Source organism: Salmo trutta, chromosome 18 (assembly GCF_901001165.1).
Source record: "Salmo trutta chromosome 18, fSalTru1.1, whole genome shotgun sequence".
NCBI lineage: Eukaryota > Metazoa > Chordata > Actinopteri > Salmoniformes > Salmonidae > Salmo > Salmo trutta.
This window is the reverse complement of record NC_042974.1, coordinates 34,342,824-34,364,750: the sequence shown is the minus strand read 5'-3', so window position 1 is coordinate 34,364,750 and position 21,927 is coordinate 34,342,824. Positions and strand designations below refer to the sequence as shown.

Sequence of the window (21,927 nt, the reverse complement as noted above, 5' to 3'; positions counted from 1 at the left end):
AATCAAAAATCTAAAATGTATTTTGATTTGTTTCAAACTTTTTTTGGTTACTACATGATTCTATATGTGTTATTTCATAGTTTTGATGTCTTCGCTATTATTCTACTAGCAATAGCAAAAATAAAGAACAACCCTTGAATGAGTAGGTGTGTCCAAACCTTTGACTGGTACTGTATATTTCGTCAGTAGGATGCCAACTAGTTAAAATATTACATTTGGAATCTAGCTAATGATTAACACAATAGTGTAAATGCAGATAGGCTGTCACACCTGCTCCGGCCCAACATTACGCACACCTGTCACCATTGTTATGCGCATCAGTGCTTCATTGGACTCACCTGGACTCCATCACTTATTGATTGCCTCCCCTATACAGTATCTGTATATTCCTCAGTTTCATCCCCGTGTCAGCATTAATGTCATTTATGTTCCCCGTCCAGATGCTGTCCTTGTTTTGTTTCATGTCAGTTATTTATTAAATATTCACTCCCTGTACTTTCTTCTCGTCTCCCAGCGTCTGTCCTCACAGAATGCTGACACCACAATATCGGAAGCATCAGGGAGTTTTTTGTTGGTGACGTCGGATCCGGGTGCCTCTGCCGAAGGAACCGGGGATGCCTCAGCTGGCTCAAGAGGGCCTGCCTCGGTTGGCTCGGCAGGCTCCCGTCCCAAGTCATACCTCAGCCGTCTCATCGGGCGCCCACGCCTTAGCCGTCTCGTCGAGCTCCCAAGCCTCAGCCGTCTCGTCGGGCTTCCACGCCTCAGTCGGTTCGTCGGGCTCCCACGCCTCAGCTGGCTCATCGGGCTGGGACGTCGGGTGGTGCCCCTAGAGGAGGGGTACTGTCACGCCTGCTTTCACCTCTCTCTGGCTGTTGAGGGCGCCAGGCAGCCCATCGTTACGCACACCTGTCATCATCGTTATGCGCATCAGCGATTCATCGGACTCACCTGGACTCCATCACTTATTGATTGCCTCCCCTATATCTGTCTATTCCTCAGTTTCATCCCTGTGTCAGCATTAATGTTGATTTTGTTCCCCCTGTCCAGACGCTGTCCTTGTTTTGTTTCATATCGGTTATTTATTAAACATTCACTCCCTGTACTTGCTTCTCGTCTCCCAGTGTCTGTCCTCACAGAGGCAACCTCACCCTTATTTATTTATAGCAACTATGATGCATCAGTTGGGCTACATGTGATAATGCTTATTGACAATAGCATACCTGGTAATATGGACCATAGCCAGCCTATGGATGGGCTATATTTATGGTCCAATATGTATAAATAATTTTACTTATTTTGGGGTCATTTCTAGAGGTGGAAATTATATTTTCATTCATTTTGGAGTAGAAAGTCCTTTTGAAAAGTCACCAGAACTGAGCTTCTCAGTCCTTAAAAATACAAATGATCTGGGGGGTCCCTGGATCCCCTTCACCCCAAGAAATTTGGCATGCCACCCCGGGTCCTTCCAAATACTACCGCTGCACCATTGAGGGCGTCTTGACCGGTTGCATCAGCCTGGTATGGGAATTGCTCCATCCACAGCGGCAAGGCCCTCCAGCAGGTGGTGAAAATGGCCCAGTGCATCAGTGGGGACGTGTTCCCACCCATCTAGGATAACTTCTTGAAACGGTGCCTGAGGAAGTCCCGCACATCATCAAGGACTCCACACACTCCAGCCACGAGGTGTTCACTCCCTTACCATCGGACAGACAGTATCGGAGCATGAGGTCTGATGCCAACAGGCTCAGATACAGATTTTATCGACAAGCCATCAGACTGCTGAACACTTGAACTGGTCTGACCACCTGCAATGGAAAAACCAACTTAGCACACATGCACTCACTCACTCTCACACACACACACACACACACACACACACACACACACACACACACACACACACACACACACACACACACACACACACACACACACACACACACACACACAGTACATTCATGCTACACACATATCACAACTGCTTACTCTTATTATGATTGCTAAATACTGCACAATTTAAACACTTTCCCCCCCAATCCCCCGTCCCCAGAACTTGTAAATATTGGAATATAAAACTGTGCCTTCCTGTATTACCCATACAGTGCATTCGGAAAGTATTTAGACCCCCTGCCTTTTTCCACGTTTTGTTTCGTTACAGCCTTATTCTAAAATGTATTAAATTATACATTTTTCTGATCAATCTGCAGCATTGAAGGTCTCAAAGAACACAGTGGCCTCCAACATTCTTAAATGGAAGAAGTTTGGAACCACCAAGACTGAGCAATTGTGGGAGAAGGGCCTTGGTCAGGGAGGTGACCAAGAACCCAATGGTCACTCTGACAGAACTCCAGAGTTCCTCTGTGGAGATGGGAGAACCTTTCCAGAAGGACAACCATCTTTACAGAACGCCACCAATCAGGCTTTTATGGTAGAGTGGCCAGATGGAAGACATTCCCCAGTAAAAGGCACATGGCAGCCTGCTTGGAGTTTGCCAAGAGGCACCTTAAGAACTCCCAGACCATGAGAAACAAGATTCTCTGGTCTGATGAAATCAAGATTGAACTCTTTGGCCAGAATGTCAAATGTCACGTCTGGAGGAAGCCTGACACCATCCCTACCATCCCGCATGGCGGTGGCAGCATCATGCTGTTGGGATGTTTTTCAGTGGCAGAAACTGGGAGACTAGTCAGGATTGAGGGAAAGATGAATGGAGCAAAGTACAGAGATCCTTGATGAAACCTGCTCCAGAGTGCTCAGGACCTCAGACTGGGGCGAAGGTTCACATTCCAACATTACAATGACCCTAAGCATACAGCCAAGACAACACAGGAGTGGCTTCGGGACAAGTCTCTGAATGTCCTTGAGTGGCCCAGCCAGAGCCTAAATTTGAACCCAATCGAACATCTCTGGATAGACCCCATCCAACCTGACAGAGCTTGAGAGGATCTGCAGAGAAGAAAGGGAGAAACTCCCGAAACACAGGTGTGCCAAGCTTGTAACGTCATACCCAAGAAGACTCGAGGCTGTAATTGCTGCCAAAGGTGATTCAGTAAAATACTGAGTAAAGGGTCTAAATATTTATGTAAATGTGATATTACAGATGTTTTGTTTTCAATACATTTGGAAAACATTCAACAAACAATTTAATCAATTTTAGAATAAGGCTGTAACGTAACAAAATGTGGAAGAATTCAGGGGTCTAAATACTTTCCGAATGCTCTGTGTGTATACAGTTGAAGTCGGAAGTTTACAGACACCTTAGCCAAATACATTTAAACTCAGTTTTTCACAATTCCTGACATTTAATCCTAGTAATAATTCCCTGTCTTAGGTCAGTTAGGATCACCACTTCATTTAAAGAATATGAAATGTCGGAATAATAGTAGAGCGAATGATTTATTTCAGCTTTTATTTATTTCATCACATTCCCAGTGGATCAGAAGTTTACATACACTCAATTAGTGTTTGGTAGCATTGCCTTTAAATTGTTTAACATGTGGGTCAAATGTTTTGGGTAGCCTTCCGCAAGCTTCCCACAATAAGTTGGGTGAATTTTGGCCCATTCATCCTGACAGAGCTGGTGTAACTGAGTCAGGTTTGTAGGCCTCCATGCTTGCACACGTTTTTTCAGTTCTGCCCACAAATTGTCTGTAAGATTGAGGTCAGGGCTTTGTGATGACCACTCCAATACCTTGACTTTGTTATCCTTAAGCCATTTTTCCACAACTTTGGAAGTATGCTTGGGGTCATTGTCCATTTGGAAGACCCATTTGCGACCAAGCTTTAACTTCCTGACTGATGTCTTGAGATGTTGCTTCAATATGTCCACATAAGTTTCCTACCTCATGATGCCATCTATTTTGTGAAGTGCACCAGTCCCTCCTGCAGCATAGCACCCCCACAACATGATGCGGGTGGCAGCAAGCACGGTTGCTGCCACCCGCATCATGTTGTGGGGGTGCTATGCTGCAGGAGGGACTGGTGCACTTCACGGTTGGGATGGTGTTCTTCGGCTTGCAAGCCTCCCCCTTTTTCCTCAAAACATAATGATGGTCATTATGGCCAAGCAGTTCTATTTTTGTTTCATCACACCAGAGGACATTTCTTCACAAAGTATGATCTTTGTCCCCATGTGCAGTTGCAAACCGTAGTCTGGCTTTTTTATGGTGGTTTTGGAGCGGTGGCTTCTTCCTTGCTGAGCGGCCTTTCAGGTTATGTCGATATAGGACTCGTTTTGATATGTGGATACAGATTCTTTTGTATCCGTTTCCTCCAGCATCTTCACAAGGTCCTTTGCTGTTGTTCTGGGATTGATTTGCACTTTTCACACCAAAGCACGTTAATCAATCTCTAGGAGACAGAACTCGTCTCCTTCCTGAGTGGTATGACGGCTGCGTGGTCCCATGGTGTTCATACTTGCGTACTATTGTTTGTACAGATGAACGTGGTACCCTCAGGCATTTGGAAATTGCTCCCAAGGATGAACCAGACTTTTGGAGGTCTACAATTTTTTTCTGAGGTCTTGGCTGATTTCTTTTAGATTTTCCCATGATGTCAAGCTAATTGGCACTGAGTTTGAAGGTAGGCCTTGAAATACATCTGCAGGTACACCTCCAATTGTCTCAAATGATGTCAAGTAGCCTATCAGAAGCCTCTAAAGCCATGACATAATTTTCTGGAATTTTCCAAGCTGTTTAAAGGCACAGTCAACTTAGTGTATGTAAACTTCTGACCCACTGGAATTGTGAGACAGTGAATTATAAGTGAAATAATCTGTCTGTAATCAATTGTTGGAAAAATTACTTGTGTCATGCACAAAGTAGATGTCCTAACTGACTCGCCAAAACTATAGTTTGTTAAGAAGAAATGTGTGGAGTGGTGACTCCAACCTAAGTGTATGTAAACTTCCAACATCAACTGTATATATGCTGATCAAAAAAATAAACGCAACATGTAGCAATTTCAATGATTTTAATGAGTTACAGTTCATATAAGGAAACAAGTCAATTGAAATAAATAAATTAGGCCCTAATCTATGGATTTCACATGACTGGGCAGGGGCACAGCCATGGGTGGGCCTGGAAGGGCATAGGCCCATCCACTTGGGAGCCAGGCCCACCCACTGGGGAGCCAGGCCCAGACAATCAGAATGAGTTTTGCCCCTCAAAGGGGCTTTTTTTACAGACAGAAATAGTTCTCAATTTCACCAGTTGTCCGGGTGACTGGTGGACGGTTGGACGTACTGACAATTTCTCTAAAAAAATGTTGGAGACAGCTTATGGTAGAGAAATGAACATTCCATTCTGGTCACAGCTCTGGTGGACATTGCTGTGTTCAGCATGCCAATTGCACGCTCTCTCAAAACTTAAGACATCTGAGGCATTGTGTTGTATGACAAAACTGCACATTTTAGAGTGGCCTTTTGTCCCCAGCACAAGGTGCATCTGTGTAATGATCATGCTGTTTAATCAGCTTCTTGATATGCCACACCTGTTAAGTGGATGGATTATCTTGGCAAATGAGAAATGCTTACTAACACAAAATTGTGTGCACAACATTTGAGAGAAATTAGCTTTTTGTGAGTATGGAACATTTGTGGGATTTTTTATTTTGGCTCATGAAACATGGAAACCAACACTTTACATTTTGCGTTTATATTTTGTTCCGTATAATAGGCACATTACCTTTAGCTACAGAATATCTCACCACTGTGTGTTTCCATCTCCTCTCTCTCATTCATTCCTTTTTTAAGCGCACAGAGAAAGGGGCTGTCAACAGTTTAATTAAGACAAGATTAAATTGAGAAGAGTCTGATGGGTGAAAATATGATCACTTGATGAGAGAACAGTTGTGCATTCTGAGGCAAGGAACAGAGCGCAAGCTTTTTTTGCAACTTTTTCAAATCATCAGTAGTCTATAGCCGCATCATGCAGCCCATATATTTTTTGATTTCTAAGCCATTCTAAGGTTTGTATAATTCACAACTAAATTAGCCTAATAACTTTAAATCTAATGTATAGGACCTGTTTCAAATGATCACTTTTACGCTCAACATAGCCACTTCATATGCGCATGTTTATTCAGCTAAGTTCAATTATATTTTTCTTAATATAAAATCATATAAAATTATGGCATGGGACTTATAAGCATATCTTATCTGCTAAATACACTAGCCTATAGCCTATGGCATGGCGCATAGCCAGATAACATACAGTCGGCCACTCCTATTCGTTTCATTTTCTTGAGATCATAATGTTTCTTTAGACCTGCCTAAAATAAATAATGGATTTATTTTGGTGTGTATTAAATGGATTTATTAGACTATATTTTAAATGTATATGTTCCTAAGGCGTGCATCAGCTGCTTGTATGCGTAGAGGCCTGGAGATGCTAAACATGTTTCTTAATTAACGGTCAATTACTGTGAGACTGGCAGTGATTTGCAATGTCATGACCGCCACAGCCCTAGACATACCAATTAGTTTGTGTTTTTACTGATAACAATTTGGTTTCAAATCAAATTTTATTTGTCACATACACATGGTTAGATGTGAGTGTAGCGAAATGCTTGTGCTTCTGACAGTGCAGTAATATCTAACAGTAATCTAACAATTCCCCAACAACTACCTAATACACACCAATCTAAAAGGGGTGAATGAGAATATGTACATATAAATGTATGGATGAGCGATGGCCGAGCGGCATAGGCAAGGTGCAATAGATGGTTTAACTTCTATGAGCTAGGTGGGACGTTAGCGTCCCACTCTCTTCAACAGCCAGTGGAATCGTGTGGCGCGAAATACAAATACCTCAAAAATGCTATAACTTCAATTTCTCAAACATATGACTATTTTACACCATTTGAAAGATAATACTCTCGTTAATCCAACCACGTCCGATTTCAAAAAGGCTTTACAGCGAAAGCAAAACATTAGATTATGTCAGGAGAGTACCCAGCCAAAAATAATCACACAGACATTTTCAAAGCAAGCATATATGTCACAAAAACCAAAACCACAGCTAAATGCAGCACTAACCTTTGATGATCTTCATCAGATGACACTCCTAGGACATTATGTTATACAATACATGCATGTTTTGTTCAATCAAGTTCATATTTATATCAAAAACCAGCTTTTTACATTAGCATGTGATGTTCAGAACTAGCATACCCACCGAAAACATCCGGTGAATTTACTAAATTACTCATGATAAACGTTGACAAAATACATAACAATTATTTTAAGAACTATAGATACAGAACTCCTTTATGCAAATGCTATGTCAGATTTTAAAATAGCTTTTCGACGAAAGCACATTTTGCAATATTCTGAGTACATAGCTCGCCATCACGGCTAGCTAATTTGACACCCACCAAGTTTGGGGCAACCTAAACTCAGAATTACTATTAGAAAAATTGGATTACCTTTGCTGTTCTTCGTCAGAATGCACTCCCAGGACTTCTACTTCAACAACAAATGTTGTTTTGGTTCCAGATAATCCATAGTTATATCCAAATACCTCCGTTTTGTTTGTGTGTTCAGGTCACTATCCGAAGGGTAACGCGCCAGCGCATATCGTGACCAAAAAATTCAAAATATTCCATTACCGTGCTTAGAAGCATGTCAAACGCTGTTTAAAATAAATTTGTATGCTATTTTTCTCGTAAAATAGCGATAATATTCCAACCGAACAAGGTTGTATTCATTCAAAGAGTGAAAGAAAAAAATGGTGAGGTCTTGTGAACGCGCATCTCCAGAGACAGGAGACGCGTTATTCCGCTTTCTGAAGGCTTTAGAGAGCCAATGGAAGCCTTAGAAAGTGTCACGTAACAGCACAGATGCTGTAATTTCGATTGAGATGCAACAGAAGGACTACAAATTGTCAGACAGGCCACTTCCTGCATGGAATCTTCTCAGGTTTTTGCCTGCCATATGAGTTCTGTTATACTCACAGACACCATTCAAACAGTTTTAGAAACTTTAGAGTGTTTTCTATCCAAATCTACTAATTATATGCATAATCTTGTTTCTGGGCAAGAGTAGTAACCAGTTTAAATCGGGTACGTTTTTTTTCCGGCCGTGAAAATACTGCCCCCTAGTATGTAAGATATGTGAACATGATTAAAGTGGCATTATTTAAAATAGTATTGTTTAAAGTGACTAGTGATCATTTTGTTAAAGTGGCCAGTGATTGGTCTCCATGTAGGCGGCAGCCTCTCTGAGTTAGTGATTGCTGTTTAGCAGTCTGTTTGCCTTGAGAATGAAGAACAGCTTCTGTCTCTCAGTCCCAGCTTTGATGCACCTGTACTGACCTCACCTTCTGGGTGGTGGGGGTGTGAACAGGCAGTGGCTTGGGTGGTTATTGTCTTTGATCTTTTTTGCATTCCTGTGACATCGGGTGCTATAGGTGTCCTGGAGGGCAGGTAGTTTGCCCCCGATGATGCGTTGTGCAGACCGCACCACCCTCTGGAGAGCCTAGCCGTTGAGGGTGGAGCAGATGCCGTACCAGGCTGTTATACAGCCCGACAGGATGCTCTTGATTGTGGATCTGTAAAAGTTAGTCAGGGTTTTGGGTAACAAGCCAAATTTCTTCAGCCTCCTGAGATTGAAGAGGCCCCGACCTGCCTATAAAGGCAACATGCAACAATTTCAAAGATTTTTACTGAGTTACAATTCATATAATGAAATCAGTAAATTTAAATGAATGAATTAGGCCCCAATCCATGGATTTCACATGACTAGGAATACAGATATGCATCTGTTGGTCACAGTTACCTTAAATAAAAAAGTAGGGGCGTGGATCAGAAAACCAGTCAGTATCTGGTTTGACCACCATTTGCCTCATGCAACGGGACACATCTACTTTGCATAGAGTTGATCAGGCTGTTGATTGTGGCCTGTGGAATGTTGTCCCACTCCTCTTCAATGACTGTGCGAAGTTGCTGAATATTGGCAGGAGCTGGAACACGCTGTCGATCCAGAGCATCCCAAATATGATCAATGGGTGACATGTCTGGTGAGTATGTAGGCCATGGAATAACTGGTTAATATTCAGCTTCCAGCTTCTATTTTAATATCGAGAAGTATTTTCATTCTCTCTGATCATAGAAACAACATGAATTTGTACCTGTGCCACTCGAATTTCGGCATCCGGTGGAAGACTGTGTCCCTTCTCTCTGGTCAGTCTCACCGGAGGAAAGAAAGGAGAGAGCAGGGACCGTGAGTGGCTGACCCTCTGCTGCTCTCTCGCTCCCTTCGTTGAAACTAATGCCATCTTTAGAACAACTGGGAACTCGGAAATCTACGACTTCAGTGAGTTCAAGACAACTGGGAACTCAGGGAAAGAAACAAAATCCGACTGTTTTTTTTTTTGGGGGGGGGGGGGGGACTGTCACCCAACTCTGAAACTCGGACATCTTTCCAGAGCTCCGACTTTCCGACCTGATGTTCACTGACATCGGGATTTTACCTCGTTTTTCAGAGTTCCCAGTTGTCTTGAAAGCACCATGACCATCAGATGCAGGTACCATCAATCCAGTAAAATAAAAAAGCTAATTATTTGAATTTAGGCTCAGCTGTGCCTCACAAGTGCTACACCAACATATTCATGTTGTTCCTATGACAAGAGAAAGTGAAATACTCCTCGATATTAAAATAGACTTGACTAGCTCCTAATAATAATAAAAACACAAGGCTTTCGATACACTTGGCTACTCATTCATTGCAGCTGCAGCATGAGTGGAAGTGGAGAGAAGCGCATTTTGTAATAGTGTTGAAGTAAACTTAAATATGAACTCACTCATAAAAACAGCAGCAATTTGCTGTATTCTTTGACAGTCTCTCTCTGGTCATGGTTTTAAAAGTTAAGAAATCTCATGTAGGCTAGTAACAAATTTTGCTGTGGCCGGAGTCATGGAAGCTGTAGGTAGGCATGGTGATTTGAGCTTATCTGATTGGCCAGCACAGTAGGTGCACTCGATTTAGCCACAGATTTCCCTGTCCGCCGCGTAGTCCGAGTTCCTCTTTTCAAACAAATCAAATGGTTCAAATTGGTACAACTTTGCCTACCAGGTGCACAGGGCTTCTGAATCAAGTGCACCTACATGTACCGCCAACCTCGCAACACAGGGGGAAACAAAATAGAACAAGCCTTTATGCCTTTATCGTTGACTAGGAATGCCTTGAAGATAGACCGGTTGGTGACCACAGGCCTAGTCTCATCATGCAGCCCATATTTGTTATGATTTCTAAGACATTTTAAGGTTTGTATCATTCACAACTAAAGTTGCCAAATAATATATATTTTTTAATATATATATTTTTTAACCCCTTTTTCATCATATCCAATTGGTAGTTGCAGTCTTGTCCCATCGTTGCAACTCTCGTATGGACTCGGGAGAGGCACACTTAACCCGGAAGGCAGGCGCACCAATGTGTCAAAGGAAACACTGTACACCTGGCGACCGTGTCAGCGTACATGCGCCCGGCTCGCCACATGAGACACTAGAGCGCAATGGGACAAGGACATCCCGGCCGGCCGGCCAAACCCTCCTCTAACCCGGACGACGCTGGGCCAATTGTGCGGCGCCTTATGGGTCTCCCAGGTGCGGCCGGCTGCGACAAAGCCCAGTATCGAACCAGGATCTGTAGTAACGCAGCTGCGATGCAGTGCCTTAGACCGCTGCACCACTCGGGGGGCCCAAATAACTCTTAACCTAGTATTAATTCGGTGCCAGTATATTATATTATATGATTTTATAGTAATAAGAATATATGTTGAACAAAGAAATAAATGCAACGCATATAACGTGCTGGCCCCATGTTTCATGAGCTTAAATAAAAGATCCCAGAAATGTTCTATACTTAAAAAGCTTGTTTCTCTTCAATTTTGTGCACAAATGTGTATTTCATCCAGGTGTGGCATATCAAGAAGCTGATTAAACAGCATGATAATTACACAGGTACACCTTGTGCTGGGGACAATAAAATGCCACTCTAAATTTAGCAGTTTTGTCACAGAACACAATGCCACAGAGCTGTTGCCAGAGAATTTGACTGTTAATTTCTCTACTTTAAGCTACCTCCAATGTCGTTTTAGAGAATTTGGCAGTACGTCCAACCGGCCTCACAATCGCAGACCACGTGTATGGCGTTGTGTGGGCCAGCGTGTCACATGCGTCGTCAAGAATGGACCAAGGCGCAGCAGGTATGTGGATACTCATGTTTTTTAATTAAAAAAAAAGGAGTAAAGTATCCACTGGACAAAAACAATAAAGACAACAGCAACAGTCTTGCAGGCACATACAACGCAATGCAAGGACAACTACCCACAACCCCCCCAAAAAATACACACCACTATATAGGACTCCCAATCAAAGGCAACTCAACACACCTGCCTTCAATTGGGAGTCTAATCACCAACACAAACCCCTTAACATACAAAAAACCTGCCACATCCTGACCCAAAACTGATACCATACCTCCCTCTGCTGGTCAGGACGTGACAGTACCCCCCCCCCCTCAAGGTGCAGACCCCGGAATGCACCTAACAACAGAAAATACCAAAAAAATGTGACCCCAACTAAACCAATAAACAATAACCCCTAAACAATAAGGGAGGGAAGGGAGGGTGGCTGCCGTCAACGACGGCACTGTGCTACACCCTCCCTCCCCAACCCACCTATCCTGGAGGTGGCTCAGGTGCAGGACGTGGACCTCGCTCCACCTTCGGCGTCGCCCACTTCGGTGGCGCCGATAACTGCGCCGGGCAGACGGGCCACTCGGGCTGACCCTGGCAGACGGACCACTCGAGGTGGGCCGGAGGGCAGGCGGGCCACTCGGGCTGGGCCGGAGGACAGGAGGGCCACTCGGGCTGGGCTGGAGGACAGGCGGGCCACTCGGGCTGGGCCGGAGGACAGGCGGGCCACTCGGGCTGGGCCGGAGGACAGGAGGGCCACTCGGGCTGGGCCGGAGGACAGGAGGGCCACTCGGGCTGGGCCGGAGGACAGGCGGGCCACTCGGGCTGGGCCGGAGGACAGGCGGGCCACTCGGGCTGGGCCGGAGGACAGGAGGGCCACTCGGGCTGGGCCGGAGGACAGGAGGGCCACTCGGGCTGGGCCGGAGGACAGGAGGGCCACTCTGGCAGCTCCGGGCAGTCGGGCCACTCTGGCGGCTCCGGGCAGTCGGGCCACTCTGGCGGCTCCGGGCAGTCGGGCCACTCTGGCGGCTCCGGGCAGTCGGGCCACTCTGGCGGCTCCGGGCAGTCGGGCCACTCTGGCGGCTCCGGGCAGTCGGGCCACTCTGGCGGCTCCGGGCAGTCGGGCCACTCTGGCGGCTCTGGGCAGTCAGGCCACTCTGGCGGCTCCGGGCAGTCGGGCGGCTCTGGCGGCTCCTGACTAGCGGGCGGCTCTGGCGGCTTCTGACTGGCGGGCGGCTCTGGCGACTCCTGACTGGCGGGCGGCTCTGGCGACTCTTGACTGGCGGGCAGCTCTGGCGACTCTTGACTGGCGGACGGCTCTGGCGACTCTTGACTGGCGGACAGCTCTGGCGACTCTTGACTGGCGGGCAGCTCTGGCGACTCTTGACTGGCGGGCAGCTCTGGCGACTCTTGACTGGCGGGCAGCTCTGGCGACTTACGACTGGCGGGCAGCTCTGGCGACTTACGACTGGCGGGCAGCTCTGGCGACTTACGACTGGCGGGCAGCTCTGGCGACTCTTGACTGGCGGACAGCTCTGGCGACTCTTGACTGGCGGGCAGCTCTGGCGACTCTTGACTGGCGGGCAGCTCTGGCGACTTACGACTGGCGGGCAGCTCTGGCGACTTACGACTGGCGGGCAGCTCTGGCGACTTACGACTGGCGGGCAGCTCTGGCGACTCTTGACTGGCGGGCAGCTCTGGTGACTGTTGACTGGCGAGGCTGGGCTGACGCATTAGACTCCTGATGCGTGGGCCTGGTACTGGACGTGCCAGCCTGGAGACACGCACCTCCATGCTAGTGCGTTTAGCGGGAAACACCGGACCGTAGAGGCGCACTGGCGGTCTTGAGCGCAGGGTTGGCATCACCCCTTCCGGCTCGATGCCTACTTCGCCCTGGCACATGCGGGGCGCTGGTACTGTGCCTACCGGCCTGAAAATCCCAGGCCTCACCACAGCCCCAACCCCAAAGCACGGGACCTGTCCAGTCTGCCCTACAAGGGTACGGGGAGCTGGCCTGGGGCTCCAATCTCGCCCCGCCAAATAGCCCTTGTGCCCCCCCCCTAAAAAATTATTGGGGCTGCCTCTCGGGTTCTACCTGCCTCCCAGGCAGGTTGTCACAGTGGATCCGCAACTGCTCCCATGTCCAGTCAATCCTTTCCGTCAATACTTCCAGCGACCAGGAATCCATCACCTCCCGAGCGCGCTGCTTCCAACATTCCTCCCTCACTTGCCTCTGTCCTCTTCTCCGCTGCTTGGTCCTTTGGTGGTGGGTAGTTCTGTCACATGCGTCGTCAAGAATGGACCAAGGCGCAGCAGGTATGTGGATACTCATGTTTTTTAATAAAAAAAAGGAGTAAAGTATCCACTGGACAAAAACAATAAAGACAACAGCAACAGTCTTGCAGGCACATACAACGCAGTGCAAGGACAACTACCCACAACCCCAAAGAAAAACACACACCACTATATAGGACTCCCAATCAAAGGCAACTCAACACACCTGCCTTCAAATGGGAGTCTAATCACCAACATACAAAAACCTGCCACATCCTGACCCAAAACTGATACCATACCTCCCTCTGCTGGTCAGGATGTGACACAGCGGTTTGCTGATGTTGTGAACAGAGTGCCCCATGGTGGGTGTGGAGTTATGGTATGGGCAGGCATAAGCTACGACCAACGAACACAATTGCATTTTATCGATGGCAATTTGAATGCACAGAGATACCTTGACGAGGTCCTGAAGCCCATTGTCGTGCCATTCATCCACCGCCATCACCTCATGTTTCAGCATGATAATGCACAGCCCCATGTCGCAAGGATCTGTACAGAGTTCTGTACACAAAGCTGAAAGTGTCCCAGTTCTTCCATGGCCTGCATACTCACTAGATATATCACCCATTGAGCATGTTCGGGATGCTCTGGATCGAAGTGTACAACAGCGTGTTCCAGTTCCCGCCAATATCCAGCATCTTTGCACAGTTATTGAAGAGGAGTGGGACAACATTCCATAGGCCACAATCAATAGCCAGATCAACTCTATGCGAATGAGATGTCGCGTTGCATGAGACAAATTGTGGTCACACCAGATACTGACTGGTTTTCTGATCCATTTCTTTTTTTTTAAAGGTATCTGTGACCAACAGATACCTGTATTCCCAGTCATATGAAATCCATAGATTAGGGCCTAATGAATTTATTTCAATTGGCTGATTTCCCTATATGAACTGTACCTCAGTCAAATCTTTGAAATTATTGCATGTTGCGTTTTATATTTTTGTTCAGTGTGTTTTGAACTGGAATAAATGCTATATAGATCCAACCCAACTCTATTTGGGAGTGGTACAAAGGAGTGGTACAAATCTTGTGCCTGCCACGCACATGCACATGTGAATATGCTCCAACGCCTTACCGCACCAATGCTGATGACTGGACATTGGTCAATATTCTGAAGCATTGATGAGAACTTAACAAGAACTTGAAGGCACTGGGTTCCGAACAACAATGATCAAAAATGTGAAGAAAAAAAATTGCAAAATTTTCTGGTGGAAATTATAGGCCTACCACCACTGAGAAGGGCACTTTCTTGAGAGGGTGCCGGCCAAGGAGCACACCCCACCACTGCCCGATAAGTTCTTTGACCTTTTTGACCGGGTGGAGTGGGCCTTCTCTTACTGTGAGATCAATGGCATGCTGCTGGTGGGGCTGTGGCTGCTACAGTGGACCCTGCTCAAGTACAGGTGAGACACAATGATAGTGGACTGTTAAAGTAGACCGTGGAGCAATGTTTGCCTGTTTCAATTGTAACCTTAAACTTTGAACCTTGAACTACTTTTCCTGGGCTATCCAATGGCAGCATTCCAGACTGACTGCATTACAAACGTCTGCCAGATCTCACAATGCCTGGATATGTGTTTAACATATCAGCTAATCACAATGCCTGGATATGTGTTTAACAGATCAGCTAACCACATCATATGATATAGCAATCTAATGCTCGACTGTGCAGTCGATGACGTGGCATGCAACCATTGGTTGATGCAATGCAATATCTGCAAACAATATAGATGTCTGGAATGTGGCCAAAGTTAACTAACCAATACCCTGTATTATGGATGTGACAAATTTACAGTTTTGCTTAACGTTTAAACAGACATTTTTGGGGTTGGTTTTCCATTAAAACAATGACAAAAAAACATACAATTCCAAGTCTATTCACAATGGGCCTGGCAATGAAGTTATATCTACCACTTTAGATACCCTTGAAAGAGCCTCTGCTATGGCATGTTTGTTTGTCTAAGGGACACTACGACTTTTAAATGCCGACACAAAACCTTCCCTGGAGTTTCTAAGCACCACTGAACTTGCATTTTACTTATCTGTAAAGTAATGGTGTTTCTGAAGCGAAACTAACGTCCATAACTAGCCGAGCAGAACTGTCAATCAAATAATCTCGAGCTGCCTGCTTTCTCCTAAAAAAGTACTTTCACGTTTGTTAAATACCGTGACTTAGCAAGGAATTTAGTAGAAAGACAGCACATCTTCCGCTAGGAATTGACTCCTAGGATTCAGTATTTTTGGAATGGAGGAGTCTGATTAGTTGCCGTACTTCTGAGCATACAATCACCTGCATCTTTCATAGTGAGGGACGGAGGGACAGGGAGGGGTAGAGTATAGGCAGTTCAGCCACCAGGCAGATGGAGAACCGTGCACTAGGCCTATCTATCGGCAATCAAAAGCTGTATTTCGCAATGGTATGCTGTGTTTTGCAATTTCTTGGCTTGCAATGTCTTGCAACTTCAGTAAAGCAGGGCCTATCATCAATGAATAGGCTAGGATATTCTACATACAGCAGACCTAAGACTGAAAACACTTGCATCATTAGCAAAGAGAAAGAGCAGGCGAGCCAGCTGCACTGTGATTTACATTTTGTGGGGGAAAAACAGTTTTTCTGCTAGGGAATTTTGTTAAAGTTAAGGATCACAATTTAGTTTAAATGTTCACACTCCTACCCTGTATTTCTGTTTCCAGATCAATAATCATCCATCGGTTCTTCATTGTGGGCACCCACTACCTGTACAGGTGTGGCACAACGTACTGTACATCACCACTCTGCCTGTTTCAGGGATGCACTTCCAATTCTCTCCAACGGTTTCTTTCCTTCGAAATCCAAGCCATAATATGCTCCATTAACTCTTCGCTGTCTCAAGAGGTTTTGGTGGTACCACTGGTTTTGCTGGACTCTGAGTGCAGTGGGTTTCTTCTGCATCCTGCTGGCCCATGACCACTATACTGTGGATGTGGTGGTGGCCTACTATCTCACAATACGCCTCTTCTGGTGGTACCACACCCTGGCCAACCAGCAGGTAGGGGGCTAACACATACATCTTTTATAAAAAATCAAAAAAATCTGATGTTGATCTAATTTATTCCTTGAAGTTCCAATTAGTTCCATTTATTTTCCGTTTTGTTATCATTCAGGTGCTGAAAGAGACATCTCAGAGCAACCTGTTCCTCAGAGTCTGGCGGTATCGACTGTTTCAGTACTTTGAGGAGAACGTCGAGGGCATTGTCCTTTGGAATTATCAGCTGCCGTGGTCATCGTGGTGATCGTCTTCTTGGAGCTGGGGTGTGAAGTACAGCAGACTGGACACCCTGTGACCCAGGTCAAGTGACGGGTGGGAGAGCGCATGAGATTTCCTGAAGTTGTGATCTTCTGAAAGAAAAGATGGCGTCGCATCGTGTCACCAAGCTAGTGCTGTTCCCTTCACCTGTAGGACTCATATCAGTCAAATCCCAGTCCAACTGGCTAGGACTGTGACCCTAGTCTTACTTTAGCTATCTAAATCATTTTCTTCTGGAAAAGGTTTTTGAAAACGTAGAGCACTACTTTGATAATCAATTTTTTTCTTGGGACACTTTGCAATTGCTGCTTTGTCTGCAGCAGATCTGGCTAATATTTCAATATAATATTGAAATTATTTTGTTCGGTTTGACCATGGCTGTAAGAAGTAGTTTAGACTTTTTGTAATTCTGGTCCAATAAGGTCTACCAAATGCAAATCATGTCGCTGAAATGTTTTACTTGATAATCAAAATGCCATACGCTATCTTGGGGTGGCAGCGTAGCCTAGTGGTTAGAGTGTTGGACTAGTAACTGAAAGGTTGCAAGATCAAATCCCTGAGCTGACAAGGTACAAATCTGTTGTTCTGCCCCTGAACAAGGCACTTAACCCACTGTTCCTAGGCTGTCATTGAAAATAAGAATTTGTTCTTAACTGACTTGCCTAGTTAAAAAAAGGTAAAATATATCTTGAAGAGCTTTAGATGAAAATCATTATTTATTTTTTTATCAAACTTGGCAACGGTGCAATTTCTTGGGGACTTGTCTAACTATTTCAACAACTGTATTTTTCAAAACGAATGATGGCCCAAAAAACATCTTTAGATTTTTACCTTCTTCAAGATGGAACACTAAAAGCTGAAGAATCTGTGGAATTCAGAATTGTTCCAATGCCTACCTTAGATGGCAGTCCACAAGGTGGCTTGAGGCAGTTCCTAATGATCGTTCAAGTCTTGTTCGCATGAATGTAAGAATAATAATGCCAGTCTTATGTGATAATTGGTCTCCCCAAAACAAAAAACTGTGAGACGAGTGAAATGTCCTGTCTATTTATTTATGTTTTTATATGTAATAATTTTTTCCACAGCTGGTCAATGCTGTTATAGCAATTAACAAAGGACTGTTAAGTTGTTTGGTAATGTCCTAATAATTTCCTCATCCTTAGCCAACCTTGATTGTGTTCTAATCATGTTCCAATCCTATTCCAACCATGTCCCTGCAAGACTGTGGTGCATAACTGCGGTCCCAGAAAGTTTCAAGCCTTTGTAACATGTAATTAACACTTTAAAGCTCATTGGCTTGCTAATCACCTTGTATCAAAGGTGTAGATTACTTGCTAACTTTGACAGAATGATGAAAACCAGAAAACCCTCTGGCCCTCAAGGACTGGAGTTGTGCAGCACACATACAAATCTTTGTAAGATACTGTCAGAATGTCTTACTGATAAAAATAAACTTCTTGGGATTATTTATTGTCTCTTATCTACCTGCATATGCTATTTGTTCTAATAATGAATGTCTTGAACTCAATTTAAATTTTGCCTGTTAGCTTGAAGAGGCAGCGGTGGTTGTTGTCTTCGAATCAAAGTTTGTGACACCTTAGTTGAAGGGGTATAAGACCATCTGTCTATGACTATATTAAAAGTACATCAACATTAATGAGTTCAGCATGTACCCATGTGACGTCAAACTCTGGTCTCTCATTGACAGCTAAAGCATTGTCAGGAAAGTTTAGGAATATATATTTTACCTTTTTTTTAACTAGGCAAGTCAGTTAGGAACACATTCTTATTTACAATGACAGCTTAGGAACAGTGGGTTAACTGCCTTGTTCAGAACAACAGATTTTTACCTTGTCTATTCAGGGATTTGATCTAGCGACCTTTTGATTACTGGCCCAATGCTCTAACCACTAGGCTACCTGCTACTCCAGGATTATATATCTCTATGTATATATTGATGTAAACCAATCTAATGCCATCTACAGTGCCTTCAGAAAGTATTCACAACCTTTGATTTTTTTTCCAGATGTTGTGTTACGGCCTGAATTTAAAACGGATTAAATTGAGATTTTGTGTCACTGGCCTACACACAATACACCACAAAGTAAAAGTGGAATTATGTTTTTAGAAATCTTGACTTCGTTTTCAGTTAATAACAAGTCACATAAGTTGCATGGACTCACTCTGTGTGCAATAATAGTGTTTAACATGATTTTTGAATCTCATCTCTGTACCCCATACATACAATCATACAAGAGATGCATACAAGAGGATTATATCTGGGAGATAAAACAGTTTGCTATTCAGTATTTTAGCAGTGTCCTCGGTCCATTATTGGAAGCTGTGGCCGAAGACGGACCCCAGTAGAAGAAGATTGTTTTGGTCTTATGTCCCATCTGGACAAAGATTGGGGCGTAACAGACCTTGGGTGAAAATGTTGCAATGCACTGAAGGTGGTGCTATAGCACAAATATTCAGATAACTTTTCAACATGCAGTACTTCCACAACCTATGGGCTTTCCTCTTTAATGATTGTGTACATTTCTATGAATAATGGGTGTGGTCTTAAGAACAGATGGTATGGATTTGTTTGGGGATGAGATTTAGACCTTATTGCTGAGCAACCCTGTTCTTTGGGGTGATGATAAAATAACCCTGACCGTATGATGTATATGCCCATCAGACAGGGGCGGAAATCCCGGGGGGGACGGGGGACACACGACCCCCCCCATCCTTGGAAAAATATGATTTGTCCCCCCCGATATATCACTAAAACATAACTATGTAATTTAAATAATATTAATAATACGCAATGAAAGCAATTGTGCTGATTATAGACACTTAATAGTGCGTTTTTAAGTTTCAAAAGATTGCAACCCCCCCACCCTTTGCCTCACAATGGTTTGATCCACTGCCAGTTCCTTAGTTGTCAAGGTAACAGAGGGGTCGTATCTACTGCAACGCCAGGATTGTGGGTTCGATTCCCACGGGGGGCCAGCACAGAAAAAAAAATGTATGAAATTAAATGTATGCATTCACTACTGTAAGTCGCTCTGGATAAGAGCGTCTGCTAAATGACTAAAATGTAAATGTAAAAATGTACTGTCTGAAAGGCACTCAATGAACGTAATTGAAGTGAGGTTAATCCAGTCAATCGCGCACACACACTAGCTGAATATGCAGAGCTAGCGCGCAAATATTAACTATTAAGCTAGCTAGTACCTATTCCATTTATATGGACTCGTCAAAGATGGAATCTTTGCTATCGTCAATTTATTCCAAGAGCAGCATGCAGATGATGTAAGTTAGTGCTTCAAAGTCCCTGCGATAAGGTTAGCGATAAACTGAAGTCCAAACTGAACAGAACTACACTCTCTTCTACCATTGTCTTAAATATATTTAATGGTCTCGTTGCAAAAGCTAAATTGTCGCAAGGGAACTTTTATTTCTTTATTTTATTTCACCTTTATTTAACCCGGGTAGCAAAGATTATAGCAAACACCACTGAAATGGAATTGGTGCTCGCTAGCTTTGCAAATTCAGCTATTGTTGGAAGCCAGCCAATATGAAACAAACTATTAAAATTACAAAAGGTTGCAGCATATGTTGTGTAAATGGTGAACTCATACAGCTGTCAACTCTTGTCATTTTAATCCGTTTCACATTTGCTAGCTACCTTTTTAGATCGAAGCCCAAATAGAATGATAAAAGATAAGATGATAGAAGCCCATCTCCTACTGTAAATAACCTACACACTGTGTGTGTGTGTAGCCAGCCAGCCAGCCAGGTAGAAAAATGGCAGAAAAATAAAAGAGTATTTTTCAGTACACCAAAACGCAAAGTAAGAACCCTAGTAGCCTAATATCTCAAAGACTAGTTGATAAAATGTTCATAAGAAAGAAGTGAAATGCTAATGGAAATGTTTCACAATGATGTCATTAGGCAGAGCAGGCAACAGATGGCACACAGACAGCAGAGTTGGGGACAGATATGCAGGGACAGACTGGCAGAGACAGGGAGTCTCAGGTAAGTTTGTTGAGTCTTTGTTTGGCAACATTATGAAAGATTCTCCATTTTTTGGACTTGTAAAATAGGAACATAATTGGAAAATGCCATGGATACCCCCACTCTCAACTTAAACTGGTGACTGAACTAAGATTTGTTAAAGGCAATGGTATTGCTGTTGTGATTAGTTGTGTAGTTTTGGGTACCGGTAGTTAGGAGTACGGCAAACACCTTATTTCTTTGGTTCCTCAATATACATTTACCATATTACAATGTAGGCTATGTGTTACAGCACTACTTTTGGTGTCCCCCTCAGGAATTGCTCTTGAGAAAATTTTATGTAATTGTCCCCTCCAAAGTTGATAGCAGATTTTCGCCCCTGCCATCAGAGTGAAATAAATTGGTTTGCATAACCTCCAGTGTAGTTCTAATGGTTAGTGAAAAGCTGAAGAACTCTAAAGTGTAATTCGCTGAATGAAAAAAGCAGCAGATTATATTTATCTCAAGTGCTGGGTCCTCGGCTCACTCAGGCCAGAGTGACCATGGTCTTTGGGAGTGTTGGAGAGTGTTAATCTCTTTTAGAATGAAGGCTTGTACATTCATAAATGTCTGTGTGCTCTATTTACTATGAATCCTCTGCATGTATAAGCTGCAAGATGTGAAATATTAAGAGAAACTGTCCTTAAAGACATTGTGTATTTTCTGGCAGAATGGGCCAATCTGCCCTCCAATCTGCCCCTCTACTGTCCACTGTTGTCAAGTCATCTACCAAAATATACAGTAATTCTACACATATACTGTATATGGTAATTGAAGAATGTGTTGGATTCATACACAATGTTTACCATCTCAAAAGCTATGCTGTCTACACCCATAGTTGCAAATCATCTTGAATGATACAAAGATTGCTTAAAAGTGCTCTGTTACACAATGCTACAATCACAACATGATCAACAGGTGTCAAACTAACTACTAGAGAGTACAATTACATAACCTGACCCTAAAACTGTCTGATACTAACATAGCCATAATAAACCAATACTAAAAACAGGCTAGATGAAGCCATTACAGTGTGCTGTCAGATCTGCCCTTCCTTTCAT

At 44.0% G+C, this 21,927-nt stretch overlaps 1 pseudogene; it reads left to right on the top strand.

The window, feature by feature from the left end:
- The first annotated feature begins 614 nt into the window (after positions 1–614).
- On the top strand, positions 615–16,808 carry LOC115152668 (phosphatidylcholine:ceramide cholinephosphotransferase 1-like; annotated as a pseudogene).
- Positions 16,809–21,927: the final 5,119 nt, after the last annotated feature.